The 22,894-nt window shown below is 43.4% G+C and overlaps 1 protein-coding gene and 1 long non-coding RNA gene across 12 annotated transcripts in view; one reads left to right on the top strand and one right to left on the bottom strand.

Moving 5' to 3' along the window:
* LOC137634914 (serine/threonine-protein kinase fused-like) overlaps positions 1–17,097 on the top strand; it is a 66,446-nt gene extending 49,349 nt beyond the window's left edge. For 5 of the 6 annotated variants that reach the window (XM_068367466.1, XM_068367468.1, XM_068367463.1 and 2 more), the window contains one exon: positions 16,876–17,097. The gene's annotated coding sequence lies outside the window, so the exon portion shown is untranslated. Of the gene's footprint in view, positions 1–8,351; positions 8,694–16,875 lie in introns of all 6 variants that reach the window. The other variant, XR_011042584.1, reaches the window with a different exon arrangement.
* Positions 17,098–20,377: 3,280 nt separating this feature from the next.
* The window catches only part of LOC137634916 (uncharacterized), a 138,990-nt gene continuing 136,473 nt past the window's right edge, over positions 20,378–22,894 (bottom strand). For 2 of the 6 annotated variants that reach the window (XR_011042588.1, XR_011042590.1), the window contains exon 6: positions 20,912–21,699. This is a non-coding gene — a long non-coding RNA (uncharacterized lncRNA). Of the gene's footprint in view, positions 20,511–20,910; positions 21,700–22,894 lie in introns of those variants that run through there. The other 4 variants (XR_011042587.1, XR_011042586.1, XR_011042589.1 and 1 more) reach the window with 4 other exon arrangements.

Here is a 22,894-nt window from a genome sequence, read left to right as displayed (position 1 = left end):
TAATCTCTCTTTTTTCCCCTCTTATTTCCAATAATCAATTTTTTCTCCTGCGCATTCGTTACATCATTCTCTGGTACACCTACATCATTCATACTGTTGTCGGTATTTCTACTAACCTCTGACAATGTCCTTCCTAGCTATCTCTCAATGTACTACCATGTTTTACTATGACTGTCCTACCTGACACTCCTACTACCTCAACAGACCCTCTCCATTCTTTTTCTTCCTCTCTCTAGTAAAACACCTCATCTCCAACTACTGTCTCCTCAAGTTTATGTTCTCTAACATTTCTATTTAAGGCAATTCTTAGTTTGCTGCAAGACTCATTCTCCACGAAAACCTCTCTAGCCCTGTGTATTGCATTCAATGTATCCCTTAATACCCATCATTCTTCAGTACTTATCTCTCTACAAGCTGAATTTTAAGTCTCTTACCTTACTCCATATCCATCCATATATCAAAGGCACTTCCCCCAATTTTGGGGGGTAGCCGACATCAACAAGAAACAAAACAAAAAAGGGGACCTCTACTCTCTACGTTCCTCCAGCCTAACCAGGGACTCAGCCGAGTTCAGCTGGTACTGCTAGGGTGCCACAGCCCAACCTCCTTTACTAGATTTGGTAAAGGAGGATTTCTAACAAAAACTAGCTGGTTAAGTGAAAATCCTCCATTATTCACTAAACAGTTTCTTGCACATACCACCCATCTCAAAGCTATTTGCCAACTTGCATCCTCATTTCTCATTTTCCTTAGACTTTCTCCAAGGATTCCAACAGTTTTTTCACACAATCCATTGCTCCATGTTGATTCTGCTGTAGTAGCCAACAATTTTATATTCCACACTCCAGTCATTCTTCTCATTTTCCTTTGTGAAACTCTCCACCATTATCAGAAAGTATTTTACATGGTGCTCCAAAAAATGTGAACCACCTATCAATAAGTGTTCTTGTGCTAGTTTCTGGCCTTTCGTAATTAATCCCGTATGCCTGAAAATATCTGGTGGCCATATTAACAATAACCAAAAACTTCCTTTCCTCTACTTCCTACATCTAGAGCCAAAACCTCGTTAAATATTCTACTCCAAGAAAATCCTACTACAGGTTTCCATGGATTCTTTTTATACCTCTTACATATTTCACAAGTTGTAATTAAATTTGTTATCAGCCTCCTAACTTATTTCTTTTCTTCATCTAAACCATCACTTTACTTGGCCTCTTCCTTTAACCTCCAAATCTTCTCCCCATCTTCCATGTCCCAACTATAAGTGTAACTGTAATTTCTCCCTTAATTTCTTTGTTACTCAGTCCCTTCCATCTTTTACTCTTCAGAATTGGTAGTCGTAAATAACCCTGTTCACCCTCTCAAATGAATTCTTATTCCAACTAATGCTTCTATTTTTACCCAATTTTCATTCATATCTATCCCAATACCCATCCTACTCATTGTTTTCTTCCCTATTAACCATGATATGTCATCGTCATCATCTCCCACACCTATTGACGCAAAGGGCCTCGGTTAGATTTCTCCAGTCGTCTCTTAACTTGCGTGTTTATATCAATACTTCTCCATTCATTATGTACTTCATGCTTCATAGTCCTCAGCCATGTGGGCTGTTACCTTGCAAAATTTTTGTCTTTAAGTTTATATAACTGGAATTTTTATTACACTTTAAGATTTATGATTATTCACCAAACATAAAGATCTTGTTTGATTCCTCTCTAGTGTCCTTCATTCTTTTCAACTCCTAGGCTTAAACCAAATATAACCATAGCTAGTCATAATTCACCCCACACAGTTGATTTACACCCTGTATGTAAAATAGTATAAACCTTTCTCCAAGAGTTCATATATTTCTTGAATTTTTCTTACAGAAATGTTCTCTTTACATTATCTCTAACGTCTTTAAACCTATGCTTATTTTTTCCACTTTACCGGTTTTATTTTCATCCAAACTGTTTTCAGATAGATTTTCTTTATTCTGATGATTCTGAGGACAATCTCTAACCCAATGCCATTCTGAACTATACATAGCACAAAATGTTACTTTCCCTTCTCTATTTATTGGATATCTTCCACCTCTTCCTCTTATCCTCTACTTCTACTCCCTATTCCTGTATCCCTCTCTGCCTCTACCCATATTCAAGTTTTTAGATCCCCACCAATCCTCCTCTCCCTTGTTCCCTAATCCTTCAAATATTCTTTTCAATATTTTGGACACCAAATCAAGTTTACCTTGTCCACATGTAGCCAACGCAATCTGTTTTTGATTCTCGGTGAGATTTGCCTGTTCCAAAGCATGAAACCTTTAGCTTCTCCATCAAACAAACTTTTTCTTATAGCCTTACTGCTTCTGAAGCTGTGGTCTCGTACCTAATTATGAAGTCTCATTTTTTCACAAGATTCTCAATGTTTTATCACTTCATCATCCCATAGTTATCCATTATTGTGTCCTTTAGATATACATCACCTAATTTCTTTAATATTGCCTTTGCGCTATCTGCACCTTTCAGGTTTTCTCTATCTAGCTCTTCTGTCACTTATAAAACTGTCTAATCTCTATACCTGGATATTTAACATCATCCCCACATACTACCAACTAATCCTCTACCTGACCTTTCCAAACCTTGTATTCTTACTGTTTACCACAAAATCTAGGACATTCCTTCTTCCAACTCCCGTAGCACTAGCTTAACCAAAGAATTCTGATAACCGACACAGTCGATAGCCTAGCCCAGGTTTACGACTAAGCACGCTCTGCTATCATTGATAAATTTACACTACATTTACCTTCGATTCCATATGTTGGTTTATCAACACAAAACAAACATATGAACCAAGAGACAAGAGAGCGTGCCCACCACCTTTGTAATCTAATAACAATGAATCCAATCATCTGACTAACCCTCCGACAATCTCCTTCATTGTCAACAACCCCACGTGACCTGACTTCACGTAATTGTCAACAACCCCACGTGACCTGACTTCACGTAAATAACTCTTTTCTTCTCTAATCATCACTGTATTGCTCATTTACATATTAGAAACAAATCTCTTAATTTGTTCCGTAACTTGAATACAAACCAACGCTATTTATAGGGGTATTGTTTTCGGCGAAGTTAAAAGACAAGCCATTAGATATTTAGTGAGGGTTAACCACCCATACCGCTAGTTAAAGGGGGGTGTAGTAGCTACCTCTCACTCACACACCTGTAACTGTAACTCACTTTGCTTTTAGCTCAGATGGAGAATGGTTGTCATAGGTCTTCCTCCTCGCTAAATTTTGGACAGCCATTACTAATTGCTTTTTTGCTTTCTCTTTTCAGTGTGTGTGTGTGCGCGCACGCCTTTCCTGCCAGTGATGCATACCTGCCCTGGTCCCAAGGGCTGCTCCTGCGGAACATTTATGTCCGCTATTGACGTAGATCTCTGATTTTACCCAGCTTGTAGGGGTCAATGGTGTGATGTTTAACATGTGCATTGAGTGACGGGAGTTGTCTGCCTCCAAGTGGGAAAGGTTTGGTCAGAAGAAGTAGTCTAAAAGGGATTCTTCTCCTTCTGGGTCTTCCTCAAAGCAGAAGAAACCTAAAGCTTCTTCTTCTGGCCCCCAACCTTCCTTCGAAGCTTCTTCTCGACTGGTTTCCTCCAGGGAACAGTCGAGCAGTAGCGCAGGCCCTTTAACTCCTGGACAACCTCAGTCCTCGAGAGACGGTGTTGCTTACCGTAGCGAAGCGGCCTCGCCTCTCCCCCCGAGTGAGTCCTACTCTTTTTCTTCCATTTTGCAGGAGTGGCCGTCCCTGGGATTACCTGGTCCGCCTTCTAAGGAGGTGTTAGTGCAGCTTATTCAGCGTGGTACGGAGTTGCGGCGTTCGTCTTCTGAGTTTGACCCTCTGGCCCTTTTGAGTGTGGCTCTTGTGGTTCACGAGGAGTCATCTGCTGCCCTGCCTGCTGACTCCTTTCCTGTTCCTTCCGTCGCTGCCGAGGACTGCACTCCCCCTCTCGACCATCCTTCGAAGGCGAAGAAAAGTCCAAGCCATGTCTCTCCTGTGGATGATCAGTTCTTGTTCGCGAGAGACCACAGATGACCAGCTTGTTGTTCAGCCCTCCCCCTGCGGAGACTTCCCCTCTTGGTCGTCGCCCTCTACGAGCTCAAACCACCCCATCACCTCAGACGTGCTCCTTCGCCTTCGGCAAAGAGACATTTGTACGGCTCATCATTGTCCATTGCAGAACAATCCCCTTCAGAGGATCCTCCTCCTCCTAGATCTCCTGGTTCCCAACCCTCGCCCATACCTTCGGTCTCTCTGCGGTCTCGTCATTCACCAGCCTTGTGGCACTCCTTTCTATCTGCTCGCCGACGATCTCTGGTTCGTGGCTCACCAGCTGGTTCCAGCCATCCGGTTGTTCTTCCATCACCGACTCGTCTGCAGGATGCTGCTCGTCGGTCGCCAACGGTGGTCCGTTCGTGGCCCCCTCCATTGGTGTACCGCTCTGCTAAAGGTCACAGCCCTTTCCCGGGTCACCGATTGCCCGTGCATTGATCACCCACTCACCGATCTCCGACTTGACGATCACCAGCAGCCCGCCGCTCGCCAGCTTGTCAGCAGTCATTAGCTGCTCGTCGTTCGCCAACTCGCCTATCACCTAGATGATCATCAAATGACCGACAGTCTCCGTCAGCAGCTCGCCGACAGACAGCTACCCGTGACCTCGCTGCCACTCTAATGAACCGTGCCGTTTGCAGGAAGAGAGGCTTCCTAAGCCTTCTCCTCGAGCTTTCAAGCTCCCTCCAAAGAGACATGAGTCTTCTGCCCATCGTTCTCCTCCCTGTGAATGCAGAACCTCGCGTTCGCTGGGAGAGCGGAAAAAGGCAAGACTTCTAATCAGCTGGAGTTCAAAGTTCCGAAGGAACCCCCTTCACGGCCGATTCCTTTTCCTTGGAAGCAGACATTGGCACTGCAGCCTTCCTTGAGAGCTTCTTCGACATTGGATAAGACTTCCTTACAGAGGCCATCTTAGTCGTTTCCTTCAGTGGAACTTTCCGATAGTGCCGCTATTGGATAGGGCGGTCAACCAAGCCTTTTGCGACAGATATTCCATTTTCTCGTCTGTCGGAAAGTCACAGGATCCCCTTGGAAGAGTCTTCGTCCCCTTCTATGGACCCAAGGCAAAAATCCACGGTTCCTTATCACAGAGAAACTGGTTTCTTCCTCTCCCCTGAAGCCAAAAAGAGGAGTCCCTGACGAGTTAGTCTCATCCAGGGTCAAACTAACCCGTCAGGACGTCCAAGGGAAGGTCAATTGTCATCGTGTCTGGTCCTCCTTGTCTTCTTGCTCCACAGCCAGCAGTCCAGGTGGAAGTTTCGTGCAGGGTAGAGTCCCTATCCGGCTCTTTCCAGCCCTTGCCCATCGAGGAGGTCCCTCGAGAACTCAGGGTAGCCTCGAAACCTGTGGAAGATACAATCTTTCCCCCTACAGGTGACTATCAAAAGGCTGTTCCATCAAAACTATCTTTGCTAGAGACCTTCTTCCCTCTGAGGAAGAAGCTAAGGACTCTAAAGACAATACCGAAATCCTCATCGATGATTATGAGACTTGCAGAGGAGGTCATGCAGTCTTCATCTGGCCACTTCAACAACAACCACGACCCACCCTGAGATGATGTCTTGAGGGTGGGAGACGACTTCACTGCTTGTCCTATCCTTGTATTATATCAGAAGCAGAACAGAGATAGTCAGAACACGCCATCTGGCAGGTTTTGGCCAGTGTGAGGTCGCTCATTGGGTTGGCAGACAGACCCGGCGATGGCTCCTCAGAAGGACAAGGACACGGTCCTGGACCGTGTCTTCAGGACTCACAAGCCCCCCCTCCCCCCCAAGCTGCGCTGGTCTCAGGGACTGAAGAGTGCGCGGCTGAAGGTGTCTGCTCAGCTCTCAGACTCCTCTAGTTCCCTTTGCTCAGGGTCATCCTCTAAACTCCTCCCACCTCGGGTGTGCAGCAGAATAAGTACTGTATTATGAGGTCCTTGACAAGCCTCTCCCGACCCTTCCTCTACACCATTCTTTGAAGGAACTGATGAAGGGGATCTCTCTAGAGACTTCCAGGCTTCAAGTTTAATTTTCTGCTTCGGAGATCCTCAATTAAGACAAAGGGGTGTAGTACACCATGTAGGCTGCTTTGTGGCTAGATATCTGGGTGTGGTTAGTGGAAAACCTGGTGTGGAACAAGGATTTTTCCAAGGAAAGCTCCAGGAAAACGATGGAAACCTTTCTCCTGTGAGGTACTCGCACCATCGAGTTTCTTGCCCACCAAGTAGTAAACTTGTGGGCAAACACCATCTTAAGGGGTAGAAACTCAATAGTTTAGAGATTTCATGGCCAAGTCCCACACTTCAAGATTGTGAAACTTTGGAACTCCTCTTTGGAGGGCTCCTTCCTGTTTTAGCAGAAGGATGTCGAGCGAGCGGCGGAGAGATGGAGGAAGTCCCACCAAAACTCCCTCCTTCATAGGGCCTCGACATCCCGGGCCTATAGACCACCCTCTCACCCTGCAGACAAAACAACAGTAGCCCATGATGAGCAAGACTACAGCGACAGATACTAAGGAGTCCAAGGAGCAATTTCCTGCCGAGATGGCTCCAAGTCCTCACGCGGAAGTAAACATTCTAGAGGAGGCAGCCGAAGCTGCAAACGCTAGGATAGGGGATTCTCCCACTTGTCTGCCAATGGGGAGATGCCTTCATTGCTGCTGGAAGAGGTGGATTCCTTTTAGGGCCGAACTCAGGATGGTCTCCGTTATTCATTCAGGGTATCGCGTCCTGTTTATGCAATCTCTTCATCCATTGCTGATCAAGATTCCAATACCAACGAGCTCCTATGTGAAGGGATCCGCAAAATCCAGACCATTTTGGAGAAAGGTACTCTCCAAGAGGTCCTCGACGACTCCCCAAGCTTCTTCAGTAGACTCTTTTTTGTGAAATAGGTGTCTGGACGCTGGAGACCAGTTATCGACCTCTCAGCTCGGAAGAAGTTTGTCAAACAAACTCCGTTCAGCAAGGAGACATCAGACAAGCGGTAAGACCACAGGACTTCAGGTGCACACTGGACCTAAAGGACGCTTACAGTACTTCCAGATCCCAATCCATCTGTCTTCAAGGAAGTATCTGAGAATAGCTCCTGACAGTAAGAAATACCAGTTCAAGGTGCTGTGCTTTGGTCTTTCCACAGCACCTCAGGTCTTCACGAGAGTTTTCGCCCTAGTGTCATATTGGGCTCACGAGGAGCATCATGAACACCACCATCTCACCTTGCACTAAATCCAGATCCTCCTCCAACATGTCGACCCAAAGCACATGACGTCAGGGCCATTACTACCTCCCTGGCCTTCAAATGTAACTATTCTGTGGCACAGGTTTTACAAGAGGCCATGTGGAAGTGTCTGACAACCTTCAACACCCACTATCTGAAAGACGTAACCCACAGGAGACTTGATAATTTCTCTATTGGTCCTCTAGTGGCTGCACAACAACTGGTTTAATACCTCAAGCTCCTTAATGGACAAGTAGCAGGAAGTTGAGGGCATTGGTTACCCAGTTTTAGTTTTAAGTGAAGGAAAAAGAATGACTGGCTCTTTCTTTTCTTCATCCTTCCAACCTCGGACGATCCCTATGACTCGGAAGAACTCTTACCTGGAAAATCATATTGCTAGTATAAAAAACACACTGCTTGTGTAAGCTGCAGACAATGCATAGCAAGGTTTGGGGAGGTGTTAGGGTTTCCACCTATTATGTGCCAACACACACAAAGGGGAATCCCCAGGTAAAGGCCAAAAAGCTAGATAGGCAAGGACAGCCAACAACCTTTATAAATAGTGTTGGTTTGTATTCCAGTTATGGAACAAGCGACAAATTTGGAAATAATTTGTATTTTTTCCTAATGATACAAACCTGTAGCTATTTATACAGATTTGCCTGCCAACCCAGTCTCTTTTTAAGTTCTACCTCCAAGCAAAGTGAGTTACAGTCACAGGTGTGTGAGTGAGAGGTGTAGCTACTATCCCCCACCTCCCTGCTAACTAGTATTAAGGTTGGTTAACCCTCAATAAGAATCTAATGGCTCGTCTTTCAGCTTCGCCGAAATTAATACCCCTAAAAATAGCTACAGGATTGTATCGTTGGGAAAAATACAAATTACTTATAATTTTCCTCACAATCTTCTCTATACAGCATAGTGTATGTATATATTCATTCTTTCTAATGTTACTGCTACACTTAATAATCATTCAACTATTCTAAATTCTTTTACTTGAAATAAATCATCAAAATAATTTCTCTAATCACCCACCTGTGGAGCCTAGGCATAGGAGTACTGCTTCCAAGCATGCTCCTCCTCTACTGTGGTGCAGGTACTACAATGGGGCCTCTGGTGAAGGCATACAATCTTTACCACCCAATACCTGCAAGATGTAACCTACAAGAACCCAGATACAATCTCTCTGGGACCTGTGGGGACTACTCAAGAAGCGGTTCAAGTTACTTCAGCTCCCTTACAGTACAAGTAGCAGTCAGTCGAGGGCAGAATTTACCCATAGTCAGTCTGGGATGAATGAACAGAATGAGTGGCCTTTTCTTCCTTCATCTTTCCCTCTCTTGTGGCACAGCTTCTGGGGGACTGCAAGCTGGCCTACCGACGACTGTAGGTAAGAACCATTTTCCTTGTTTGGTAAAAAATATTTTATATATTTTCTTATGTTCCCGATCTCCCTTCAAGAGGGTGACAGGTAATGTCTAGGTTCAATTATAAAAAGTTATCACTTTGTCACATCAGTTATTGTTTCCACGCATTTACCATGATTGCTCCAAACTGTCAACTCTCAGTCTGGGAGAATACCTCTTTCACGCAAATAATCTCAGAGCCGTACTCCAGGTCAAGTTTCCAGTCAGTTGGTGTTTGGACTTGCACCCAACTAAGGGTGAGTTTCTTTAGTAAAGAGTAAAGTTTGTATTCGTGTAGGGACAAATGACAAATTTGGAAGTAATTTGTTTTTCCTAACTATACATACCTGAGCTCTTTACTCATACTTGTCCCACCATCATGTCCCCCAGGAAGTCCTGCCTGCAAACAAAAGCAATTTATTTTACTGGGTGTGTAAGCGAGGTGGCTGGCTGGTCTACCTCCCGCTTTCTAGCGGAGGGTCGTTGAAACATCCCGTAAAATTTTATGGCTAGATTCCAGCTAGCTGAAAACATATATCCATAATAAAAGTATAATAAAATTGGTGTTCGGACTTCCACCCACCCAAGGGTGAGTTTTCTTAGTTAAAAGCAGAGTTTGTGTTCGTTTCGTGTAGGGATAAATGACAAATTTTTAGTAATTTGTTTTTTACTTAACTACATACCTGAGCTCTCTACTCATACTTGCCCCACCATCACCTGTTCCCCAGGAAGTCATGCCTGCAATCAAAACTGATTTATTTCACTGGGCAAGTGTGTGAGCAGGTGGCTGGTCTATCTCCCGCTATCTAGCGGAGGGTCGTTGACACCCGTAAAACTTTATGGCTAGATTCCAGCTAGCTGAAAATATATATCCATAATAAAGAGCACAGGTTTATATATTTAAGAGAAATACAAATTACTTTCAAATTTGTCATTTTAGTAATCCCTGGGATCATCTAACAGCTTTTATGAATTTTCATAGTAAAATTTTTCATTCTACTAGTCTATGTTACAGTAATATGTTGGTGATTGGTTCCAAGAGACTGTACGTAAGTCAATTTTAACGTAGTTCGGATTTTCGCCCTATAGTGATGTAAAGGTTTTTTATATATGTTCTGAACACAAAAAATTACTTACAACCTGCTATCATTTTATCATTACTTGGCTGCTTCATTGGTGTTCAAGAGGACTTAATCTGTCCCAGTTCACATTCATGAAGTATGTGTTGCATTGTTTGCACTGGATAGCCACACTGGCACTCGCCAGTGAATGAGTTGCCATTTATAGGTTTTGCTCCCAGTCTTACCCACTCTGGTTCTTGCTGTATTTAATGTTACCAAGTCTTTTCTTGAGAGGTTATTTCACTTGGGAGTTCATTTGGATTCTGGACGGCAGCATTTGCTGGGTAGTAGTTCTATTCTCTCCACTTTTTTAGCCTATGTTGAGTTGACTACTCAGGAACTAAACTATGAATGGTCATAAAGCTCATTCTGGACTTGTCTTCTTGCCGAGGCCCTATAACCAAAGAGGGATTGTCTTGTATCGTTTTTTTTAACTATGCTTCTGGGTCTTGGTATGAATGTCTCTGCAAATGTGTGTTGGTTTCAAGGTGCTGGTTATAATTCTACATGTAATGTTAAGTTCAGGATCTATTTTGTGAGCATGGCTTGATCTTGCCCATGCTGCTGAGAAATATTCAGCAGCAGAGTAACAGTACTAGAGCTGTTATTCTCAGTGCCTTTGGATCTTTTCCCTAGTTAGAGTAAGCAAGTTTGCCTAGTAGATTGTTTCTTGTTGCAACTTTCAACTTGAATTTCCTTACATGTTCCGCAAGACAGGGTTCGGTCTAATGTGACTCCCAGGTACACAGGGAAGTCAGCATGCTCAAGTTTCTCATTACTCCAGATGTTCAATATTCTTATCGCCTGGTGCCTATTTAAGGGGAATACACACTTGTATCTTTCCAGGGTTGGCATTAAGTGAGTTACATTTAAGTACGCAGTGTGGTGTTAAAGAGCACTTGTGTAGCAATACACAACTCATCTGCATATATAAACCTTCGGATGTTATCAAACTCTGTCTGTTCATTTATGTAGGTGTTAAAAAGTAATGGGGCCAGAACAGAGCCTTGTGGGAGACCATTTTTCTGCATGCAATATCTGCTGTTCTTGCTATCCATTTCAACAAGTGTTGGTGAGCATTGATTGCGGGATCTTCATAATCTTTGAGTTATTAACAACTTTGGCCAACTTTAGGAGAAGCATTATGTGACTTACTTTATCATATGCAGCAGTCAGATCCACAAAAACTGTATCAGTAATTTCTCTGGCCTGAAAATCATCCTCGATGTATGAGCGAGGTTCAGTATACTACAGCATGATTGCCCTGGCTGGAATTCAGCCTGTTCTGGTGGTATATTTTGTTACTTGGTCAACCTAAATGGTTTTGGTGGGGGCTTATAAACAGACACAATGATGGTGTGTGTGATTGCTACCTCAAGTATTTCCATTCCTTCAGTTGAGAGATCTTTGCTGTTCAAGATAATTGATATATCTCTCGCATAAAAAGTTCTTCCGTGAACAGGAATAGCATGGCAGACCACTAAGTGCATGCCTGGGGTCAAATTTAAGTGGTGTTTAGTTCTTATGTGTCTCGTGGAGACAAAGTACAGTATGTCATCTCTGATGCTGGAGAAGATTTGATTTTATTGGTGAAATTCCTTCAGCATTGAATCTGACTATCTTGAAATTTAACATATTTCTGGCTGAGGGTTTATCCTTTTACCACCCATATTTTCCAGTACTGTGATGGTGTAGAAATTGGTCTCCTCTATACAGGGTCACTGGTGCTTTGTAAATGCACACAGGAAGGCTTTCTACCAGATACTTACATTAATAAGCTTTATTGAGAAGTAGAGTACAGTACAGGACTTAATTGCTATTTGTTCATATTCTATATGAATCCAAACCTTCGTCATTTGAATAGGGAGATGATTTTGCCATAAGCTGGAACAGCTGTTGAATTCGTCAACGAGGTAGTTAAGGACAGGTGGTGCACGCAGGCACCACCACCTGTTGGAAAAGCCTTACTTTGAATTTTTGCCACAACGAATACAGACATACAGTATTGTTTTTCCCTTATCTGACTTCTTCATTTCAGTTTCATACAGGAAGGGAATGCTGTCGATTGCTGTAGTGATGAATGTGAAGCAAGAAATTCCTACTTGCCAAGAAATGGGTGGAAGCTACAAATGGTTTATGAGTAAACTGGCTGTAGATCCACAGTGTGTGTTTTGTAGGGGGGCATAATTGTTTGCAATCATCCCCGTTTGCTAGGTGTAGTCATCACCACCTGTGCAGTGGCAGTTGTTTGGCCTGAAGGGGAAGAGAGCTAACTAATTGCTGTCTGTCTGTCTTGATAATGCCTTGAAGTCACTGAAGAAATCTTTTGCTTCTTCCAACTCCTCCACTGCTGCTGCACCTGTGGATATGGCCCTGGCTTGGTCCATGGGGATTATGCGTCAGGAGCAAGGAGCCCTTGAATCTGCTGGTGTGTGGATTGCCCAAATTGTTTGTCACACCCCATCAGAGGTTGAGGCTCTTGACCTGTTTATATGCAGACCACTGATGACGAATTTGAGCTACGGAAGTCTTAGACTATCCATAGGTCCTTCAGGTGGGCTCTCAGTTAAGGTATCTGGTAGCCAAGGCAATATTCATATGTTCTATGAAAAAGAACTACTAATAGTGTATTTTCAGTATTGTACAGCATACAAAATCTTAAAACACAGCATTTGATTTCTTCAGTTGTCCGATTAGTTTAAGTATATATTATCACAATCTAAAAACTCATGCTTTTTAAAAAGTTAATGGTGCATCTTTAAAGCATTTTTGTACTTTTGTTTTCAATTTTGCGGCATCAAAATCATTGACTATTAATAACTATATCCTTCAGTATCAGAGAAATGTTGACTGATAAGAACTAGTGTTTTGTGTTACTTATACATAGGGTGCTCTGGCTATGACTTGTGTTGTTATCTCACCTTGTACTGAAGCTGTGGTAATAATGTACTATTAACTCTGAAAAGTAGTATGAAATAAAATACCACGTTAAAAACCACTTAACAACATTGTAGTGTAGTACAGTAGGTTACCTAGTGTGTTTAGTCAACGGCAGGTAGGCAATGGTCAGCGAGTTGGAAGGTTATGAGTTGATCTACCCTAAGGCAGCAGGCATTCGCTATTTGTTGTTACCTAACCTCTGCGAATATGGAGAACTGACTGTACTAGCTCCAAACTCCCTGCTTTGAACTGTGTACACCTGCCACGGTGTTCACACGGATGATTCCTTGGCCCCACTTGCGAGGGATGTCGAGGTATCCCAAGGTTGGTTAATCCTGGCCATTTCGGGGTAGGCAGGGGCATCAGGATCGAGATTGGATTCCCACTTTTGCCACTATCTGGGATAGCAGCAGTGCTGCAAGAAGTTGAATCTCATACCCAAGCCAAGGTTTAAGTACCTGGACATGGTGATATTGATGGCAGCAGCTAGTTTTTGTTACAGACGATCGCATTATCAGGCTTGGAGGTGACTCTCCAGATCCAGACCTTGCATCTGTTCTCAGATATGTCAAAGAAAGGGGGAGGGGGTTGCACACTTAATTGACCTGGTCGTGTAATGCGTGTACAGCAAAGAAGAAAGCACAGTATCTGCTCAACAAACATTATCAAAATATTCACACACTTGGTAGTATTCAGCTAGTAAAGAGATGCAGCCTTTCACCTTCTTTGCAGATGCAAATATGGATGCCGTGGAGTGGTTGGAAAGATACTTTTTGAACAGGATAATGCTAGTGGACTCTCAGGTTCCAGGGACAGCTTGTAGGAGTAGGCTAGTTTCTACATCCTCTGGTAGCATTAGGCTTCTTGGCCTGGAGGGTACCCTGGGGTTCGACTTGTTTGCCACATGGCGGAACAGTTATCTCCTCGGGTCCTACTTCCCCATTCTGCCCCCATGAGCAATGTTCGAAGATGCCTTCCAGCATGCATGGGAACACCTGGAACTTTTAGTCTTTGACTTCATCCGGCCAGAAGTTGTTTATACCAGGTCTCTGACCAAATGGTACCCTGAGCTACCTGCTCTTCTGGTAGAAGTCCTGAAAGGGCTACCCTCGTAAGCTGCTCTTCTCAGTCAGCTGCACAAGCTGAAATTCTGTACAGTGCCTTGCAGCTGTGGAATCCTTGGCTCTTCACAGCCAGAGACTATCCAGCATATCCTCTGAGCAAAAGGGTTTCACGAGACACGGCAGATGTCCGGAAGTCCTCTACAGCTATTCTTCCAGTCTGGTAGACTGTGAGTGATGCCATAGAAGGGACATTCCTCTCATTGGAGCATTTTATACATAGATAAACGACTTTCTCGTCTTCTGTTGCCGAAAGCAGCTGCTATCAAAGGCTACAGATTGGACTCGAGCATGACCTCCTGACAGTAGGGGCCAGACCTTTATGCTCGTGGGAGTTGTCTCGGCTCACGAGGAGCTTTCACGCAGGCTGGGACGTGACGCACAAGGCTCTTATACACGCTCGTTCGAGCCTTTTTGGAGATCATCAGACGAGTTCTGGCTCATCAGTCTTTTCTTATGGTAGTCTAGCATTGGTGAAGAGAGGTGGCGAATTACGCTCTCATAGTTTTCCACAGCAAGATGTGAAAAAAGGTCTCTCAGTTTTGTGCCAAACTTTACAGCCACAACAAGAACTCAAGAATCCTTCTCCATCCCTTCCCTTTGGGAGGAGTTGGGTGGTAATTTAGAGAAGGGCATTGCAGGTTCAAGAAAGAGACGTGAAAGAACAGTCTCTTTATGACTCTGTGAGATCTGTAGAGCATAGGCCACAACTGTCAAGTGTGTTGAGGTGTCAGCTAGTACTAAAACTTGAGGTCAAAGCCTTTGGCCCCACCCCTAGCATTGAGGAGAAACCTGTCAGTGGCCCAAGAGTTGAAGGCCTATCTGGATGCCAGACCACCTTCATGGCCTTTTTCTAGTGAGATTACCTGCAAGTCCTTTGGCACCTTTATGCGTGGACTTGTGGTGGCTGCTCAATTAGTTGTTTAACTTGCCCAGCTCCCTTACGGAACAATGATACACCTTTTCTATAGTAACATGTAGATGTAGAATGTCGTCGTCGGCGGCGCCCACTCATGTCAGAGTATTGGGTTCTGTCGTTAGCCATCAGCCTCCTATCTTTGAGGTGGGTGCTTATGTCTGATGTGGCTATTGAGTCCTAGTCTGTGGTGGATAGTGTTCACAATGGAGGGTAGGTGGTGGGCGGGGCTGTTCTAATCGCTCTTTCCTTCTTCTCCTCCTAGCCTCCTCATTTTGTCTCCTCCTCTCCTCTTAGTCCACGGTGCCATGGTGTACTGTACTCCTCCAGGTTTTCCTGTCCCTGGCTGTTTCTTCCCATGAGGAAGGATCGATGTCAGTTAGAGCCAGGGTGCGCTTTAGTTGATCTTTATAGCGCATTTTTGGGGCTCCTCGTGGTCTGGTGCCCTGGGTAAGTTCTCCGTAAAATATCTTCTTTGGGAGCCTAGATGGATCCATCCTATGCACGTGTCCTATCCAGCGGAGGCGGTGGTGGATGATCGTGGCCTCCATGCTGGTCAGCGAGGCATGTTTTAAGACTTCAATGTTAGTGGTGTGGCTCTCCCAGGGGATTTCCAGATCTGCCTTAGTTTCATTTGTTGGAAGCGTTCTAGGTTTTTAATATCGCTTCTATATAGCGTCCATGTTTCTCATGCATACAGGAGCGTGGAGAGGACTACTGCCCTGAACACCATTATTTTGGTGGTCATTGTCAGTGCGTGGTTGTTAAATACGCGGCAGTTGAGTCGGCCAAAGGCGGAGTGGGCTGCCCTGATCCTATTCTCCACGTCCTTTTTGCTTGTGGGAGCTGATATTAGGATGCTCCCTAGGTAGGAGAACTGGTTCAACTGTTCTAACGGTTGGTCATTCACTGTGGTATTGAAGTTTGGGAGCATCAGTCCTGGTGGATGTTGGATGAGGGTCTTGGTTTTGTCTGCGTTGACTTGCATCCCAAAACGTTCGTAGGCAGAGTTGTATGCATCAGCTAACGACTGCAGGTCCTCTGCCGTCTGACCTGGGGTGGCATTGTCGTCAGCATACTGCAGTTCTCGCTCAGCACACAAGGTGGTCTTGGTTCTGGCGCGGAGTCTAGCGAGGTTGAAAACGCCTCCATCCATGCGGAAACGTAGGTCGACTGAGGGTGTGTCTGGGGGAATCTCGTTGAGCATTGCTGTGGTGTATAGCGAGAAACACGTTGGGGCCAGAACACAGCCCTGCTTCAGGCCGCCGTTGATGGGAAATGGGCCTGAAAGAGAGTTCTGGTGGCACTCTCCCCCAACCATTCCGTCATGGAGTGCACGCACCAGCTTGACAAAATCGGGTGGGCAGCCATATCTTTTGAGGACAGCCCACATGGCAGGTCGAGGTACTTTGTCGAAGGCCTTTTTCAAATCCCATTAGATGAATGTAAATCAGCAATGAATGGTAGTATAACTAGCTCTTCTCCTTCATTATACTGTCCTTTCTTGTGGGGACAAGGCAGTTCAAATGTTGTATACATGCTGGTGAGTTTCACTTCAGAGCTTGTCTTTAAGTTCAAAGAATTACCTCTCCCAATCCTCCTTTAATGGACAGGAAGATGGTGGATCTTATACCAAACCATTAATCTGTTTGTTTCCATCTGATGTCCCCCCTTCTGGGGAGAGGGGTATCTAATTTTGATCCTATAATATATATGTACTCGCTTAGCTTCCCAATAGAATAAGTGATGCTTACTTCCTGGGAAGAAATTTAACCTTTCAGTTTGGGTTCACGGGCGACATCCAACCCATCAAGCAGCAAGTCTCCTCTCCCTGATTTAAGGACGAGGTTTGTATGTTGCGTAAGAACAAATGACAAAAGGCCTCAGATTTGTATGGCTAGGAAAAATACATATAACTTCAAAATTTGTCATATAACATTTCATTTATTTAAAATAATAGGGACTTAATTTAATAACCTGAGATAAATTCTAAGTACAAAATTATTATATAAATGATTAGAAATTAAATTTATAATTAAAGTAATACTGAAATCTTTTATTCATACAGAAATACAGGTACAGTATAACCCTAAGCCCTTTCACACAGTAGTACACTGGTATCCACCACTAGTCACCTCGGTCAAGTTTGTGCCTGGCAACTAGCAGCTCATCGACTCACCACTCCTTGTCAATCAGAAGAATGGCATCCAACGAAGAACTCCTCATTACCTTCTGCTGGATAAAAAGAAATTGAATCTGTACTCTGCAGAGAGGAAAGTTCATGTACTGTATATCCCATATTATCATCAAGATTGGACACAGGAGTGCATCATACACTTTTCCTTCATTTGTATGGTTATGAAAAGAAATTTTCAATTATTTTCCCAAGAACAAGCCATCATTGCTAGGGCAAATACCGGTGGCTAAATATGTTAACTTCCATTTAAAACAATGCTTTACAGCGAGTGGCAGCAACTGCTGGGTTCTGTCTAGTTGCAGGCGCAATATTCCGAAATGGTAGTCTGGTTTGGACTCAGCAGTGGCCTAGTATGAAAGTGTCTGTTAGAAACTTTGGAAGGCAACTAGTGTCCTAGTACGGAAGAGTCTGTTGGAACCTTTGGGAGGCAAATAGTGCCCTAGATGGTAAGTGTGTGTTGGAAACTAGGGAGGCAACTAGTGTCCTAGTATGGAAGTGTCTGTTGGAAACTTTGGGAGGCAACTAGTTTCCTAGTATGGAAGGATCTGTTGGAAACTGGGAGGCAACTAGTGTTATTGTTCCAGTATGAATGCGTCTGTTGAAAATATTGGGAGGCAGCTAGTGTCCTAGTGTGAAAGATGGCTAAGATTTAAGGATCTGAAAATGTATACTTGTGTGGGATTTTACCTTTACACTGCATAAAACAGTAGATTGGGCTTCTGTACACTTGTAATGAGAGCAGCAAGAGAGCTTAATGGATTCTTGTTGCTTCTGGGTTTACTTCGACTGATTTCTTGGAAGAATCTTGGAGCAGTGAATCTGTTTTTATGCTGCCTCACCTTGTTAGCTTATCATAATTTTCTACTCGGTTTGAAGTGACTAATGTTTATAGATAATGTACAATGCAAATTAGGTAATTTGATAGAATTTTATATGAATTTTCTGTTAAAGGTAATTTTATATTCTAGATTTTTAATACTGTATATACTATACTGATAAATTAATATTTTTTTTAGATTTTGTACAATTCAAAGTAGATAATTTGATAGAATTTTATATAAATGGCTTGTTAAAGGTCTACAGTATTTATATTACTTGTTTTTTTTTATGTAAACTACACTTACATAAACTGAATTTTAATTTACTACGTTATTTCTGTATTCGCCTAATGTTCATTTACATTTGCTGTATATGAACATCAGCTCACTCGGGGAGTATAGAAATACAGTAATATTACATTACTGTATATTACATATAAACCCTCTTCTTTTCATTAGGGAGATTAATTCAGCTTGAGCTGGAATCACTTGTTGAAATAGATGATGAGCAGTTGGTTCTTTTATTCACTTTTGCTTTGATCTTTCTCTCTTCAGTATGGTTGTTGTGATAATGGAATGGAAACCAGACCTAAATGTTTGCCGGGGGGGAAGGGTGTATGCAAGAATACCCTGGTGTCGATCGTGGCTTCAAGCGCTGTGGTAGGTGTATGAAATGAAGGGAAGGAGTATGCTAGGTGTTCATTGGAGTTTGACTAGTCAGCGCCCAAGACGACGCCGGTGAAGGCTGCTTCACTTACGCCTTTGGATTGGTATCCTTTTCATGCTTTGTTGGTGTACCAGGAACCCTTAGTATTCACAGCTCCTCTTCAGAGGCTGAAGAATCTTTGTTGCTAACTGTTGACGACAGGTTTAACCTAAGAAAAGCTTGGGCTTCCTTAGGTTTTTCAGGGAGACCTACCATGACTGGTTTGGGCGGTGGTAGCCAAGGTTGCCTCCCGCCGGTAACACCCCCCTATGCAGGTTGGTGATCCTGTGGCACTAGGTGTGAAGGGCATGGTAGTTCCTTGGGGTCAGGGACCTTGGTGGCTGATGAGGCAACCACAAGTCAGGTGTGGCTGCCTCCGTTCTGACAGTCGAGGAACTGGAGTAGGGGACTGTGGACCACAGGCCTAATATAGGTAAGGGTGTCCCCCTGTCCCAGTCCCTCGTGTATCCCTGGCCCTTGTGGAGCTCCCTGGAGGTATTCCCGACCTGTGTGAGGCTCCTGTAAGCCACGCCCCTTGGGCAAGGGCCCAGCGTCGGAACTAGTGTACCGGCTCAGTGTCCCCGGTAACCAAGACCGGGACAGAGGTGTATAATGTAGTATACACTGTTCGTAGGTTGTGGAGAAGCTATGGTTACCTCCATCTCTATTTGTTCCTGAATGCTAGATGTCAGCTCCTTCCTCGACTGGATCGTGATGAGAGGTTAATAACATTCAATGTCGTACTAACCAAGTGAAAAATGTGGGGCGATAGGCCTTGCTGCCTGTGCCTCCAAGCATGGGGCCATGGTTGAACTGCCCTGACCTATGATGCCAGGGCAACATTGTTCCTCATCGTGTGCCAGCGCATTGCGTAACCAGAAATATCCTCTCATTGCCATGACTACCCGGAGTCGGAGAGTTTGTGAAGCTCATTACTCTCATTCGTGCGTGCAATGGCCTACAGGGGGTGAACATGGCTCCACCTTCGGGGGGAGAACTTTGGTAATTGATTGGGACTTCGGTGCCCCTTTGAGTTACCCCTGTCGGATCTTGAGGACCTGAATTTTGAGTGGGTGTCAAATCTGTAATCTGAGAATTCTCTCTGTTACGGCAGGTCAAATATGATCTTACCACCCCCACTCTAGGCAGCGGCAATTCTGTATGATAGAAAATGCCACATCTACCTCTCACACTTGTGAGAGTGAAGGCGGAACATCCACCTTGACCTGTAGAGTCAGCAGTCATGGAGGCTTGCCCTTGGTATCCCTCCGTGCTGTGTTCTGGCTTGACCAGTGGTTGGGTACAGTGATATACTTTGCCAAGTCGATGAAATTAACAACCCGTCTTTGGAAAGGTATAGGAGCCTAAGGTAAAAAGTGTCCTTTGGGAGGGCTACTTGCTACCCTTTCCATACCACCCACCTCCCCTATCTCTCATTTCATTCAAGTTTCCGATTAAACACCCAGCATCAGTGAAAGCCCTAGTCTTGCAGGCAAGAGGTGGAAGGGATGTTGGAGAAGAAACTCACTCGAAGTCGTTTGAGATCTACTGGTGGCTTTAGTTAAATGGGCTGTAGATCCCCACTCTGCTTCTTGGTATGGACGTGATTTTTCAATCATCCCTACGCTCTATCAGGCGTATCCTTTGAAAGCAAGGAAGAGCTTTGTTTCTTCCTTCCACTCATTGGGTGTGCCTACTTTCACCCTTAGCTTTGTCCCCAGGGAGTATGAGTCAGGAGCAAGGAGTCCTCAGAGCTACATAAATGGGTTTTCAGGTTATGGTGGAGCGTAGGGTTTGCCACACCCCATCAGAAGGTGGAGGTACTTCTCCACTTGTGCTAAACCGACATCGTATGACCTAATGAAGATTTGGGCCTCCTTATCCGGTCTCCATTGGTGATGGCAGTTGTCAGACTGCCTGTTTTCATGATGCCGTCCACACACTAGCCACACTACAAAAATGCAGTGGATTTCCCTAGAGATCTGAAAAAATAAATAAACAAGCTAAATGAGCACTAGCAAGGCAAAGGGATCCAACACAATTTTAAGAGCTTCCCTAGGACTTTTACATGGGAACAGATATGGCATGAAAGTATTAAAAATAAAAAATAAGTTATAAAATGGTGGTTTGTGGATTCGGACTGCGGCAGGATGTAGCACAGTTATTTTTAACTATACTGATCCCTCCACATTTTACAGGCTTCTTTCTGAAGGTGCGGTGAACAGTTCTAATCTCGTGTGAGATTTTCTTAAACTTTCAAAATTACAAGTTAATAATTAGAAAATAAAATATGAACTAAGGAAGCTGTCATGTATGGAGTAAAAAAAAATTCTACTATAAACTGTATTTCTTTAATAAAAAAATAAAAGGAAAAAATAACTTTATCCTGTCATGTGAAAATAATTCTATTAACATACTGGTACCTTACAATTTTATTTTGTTTTTATACAATTCAGGAAGAAATATATAAGTTGAAAAGTGAAGACAATATATGCAATGAATAGAAGATATTGGATAAGATAGATATTGGATAATGGTTACTGATCAAGTTCAATAGAAAATATTGGTTACTGATCAAGTTCAATAGAAAATATTACAAGACTGTGGTGTTAAAAGTTTCACAATAATTTAAAAGTTCAAGTCAAATTACATACATTACTGGTCACAATAACTTTCATTAGATCCCAATAATACCATTGGGTAGAAATTGTTCTAAATACTGTATGTCTACATACACATGCACATATTTATCACCAGTCCTTTAAACCGAATCTGCAAGGTACAACTAAGCAAAAGTACTGAAGGACCATGGCAGAACCTCATCTGAACTCCACCATGATATTGGTCCCAACAAAAAATAAGTACTCCCTGTAATGGGGACACACATCTAATCTGTATTTTCTCACCCCAACTTACCTTAAGAACACATCAATAATCCATACAACTTTATAAAGACAAAGGCAGAAAACCTCTTAATTTTCTTTTACCAATATGTATGCAGAGCAGAAACAATGTTCATATCTTTAGGGATGCACTAGAGCGTCTGGAGCAATTCGTGATATTCAACGTTGGGGTACTTGAAGGTCATCAAAATTACTGGCGCTTAAGTAACGGATTAAGACAAAACTAAGCTGTAACACCCTCCCCCACTGTGTGCAGGAGTTATTGAACCTGTAAGATAAAGAGATATGTTAAGAGACAATTGACTGGCTGAAGAGCATAAAACAGTTTATTTAAAGAAAAGAAATGTGTAAAATTTGTAATTTTCCTAAATATGAATCCTTTTTATTTCACACTAGTCAGTTAACGAAGTCAGTTTTGGTCACGTGAAGTTCCTCTCTCATAAAGATACGTATTCTATTAAAGGTCAATGGGTTGTATTACATGCAGGAAAAAGTAAAAGTTTTTATTTGCATTTTTCTTAACTAAATAAACCCGAGACCTTTAAGTTGTATACCCGACCTCGACCACCCTGCTAGCTCCTATACCAAAGGTCAAAGCGAGGGTTACCCAAACTCCTGTTGACCACCTAAGCTTACCTTGTTAAAAGTTTAATGGCATTTTTAGCTTTACCAATGTTATACTCTCATTAAAGGTCTCGGGTATGTACTGTTAGTAAAATTACAATGGTTCCGACACTAATACAAACCCTCATTCTTTTTACTCCAATAATCCACCTAAGCATCCTCGCCTTTCTTCCCTTCATTTTCTTTGGTACTACTTCCAATCCATGCATCATTGCTGATCTAACAAGTACCTAGTGCACCATGCTCTTTAATATAATGGGGACTTGCCCATCTTATATACCAGAAGACACTTCTACACTTGTTCCAACCACAATCAGGTTGTTTATTTCCTTTTCCATGTTCCTATATTGTCCATCACAGAGCCAAGGTATTTGAACCCTTTTGAGATTTCCTCTCCCTAATTTGATTGTGGTACGCTGGTTGCCATCCATCCAAGTCGTCATATATATTTTTTCCCTGCTTATCCTTAACCCTCTTCTCTCTAAGGCATATCTCCTTACAGGCTTCTGGTCTCAACATTTCAATGCAGCTCTCCGAGCGTTCCAACATCTGTAACTCCTCTATGCCTTAGACATCTCTATATATCTTAGTGGTACTCTGTCATAGGCCTTCTCTGTGTGGCTGCATCAGCAGAAGAGGTTCTGGAGGAAGAAACCATGGAACCTGAACCAGCAGGGAAAGAAGGTCTGCGTACTATTCTCTGCTTAGCCATGCCGGAGTTATTAGGGTTAGCTTACAGTTCCGGGAGGTCCTGAGTATGTTGATCACCCTTCTCAGCAGGCAAAAGGGTGGAAAGGCATATGCGTCCAGGTTGTCCCAAGACTGTTGAAGGGCGTCTT

Source organism: Palaemon carinicauda, chromosome 45 (assembly GCF_036898095.1).
Source record: "Palaemon carinicauda isolate YSFRI2023 chromosome 45, ASM3689809v2, whole genome shotgun sequence".
NCBI classification, from domain to species: Eukaryota; Metazoa; Arthropoda; class Malacostraca; order Decapoda; family Palaemonidae; genus Palaemon; species Palaemon carinicauda.
The sequence above is the reverse complement of the archived record's forward strand: the minus strand, read 5'-3'. Positions and strand labels throughout refer to the sequence as shown.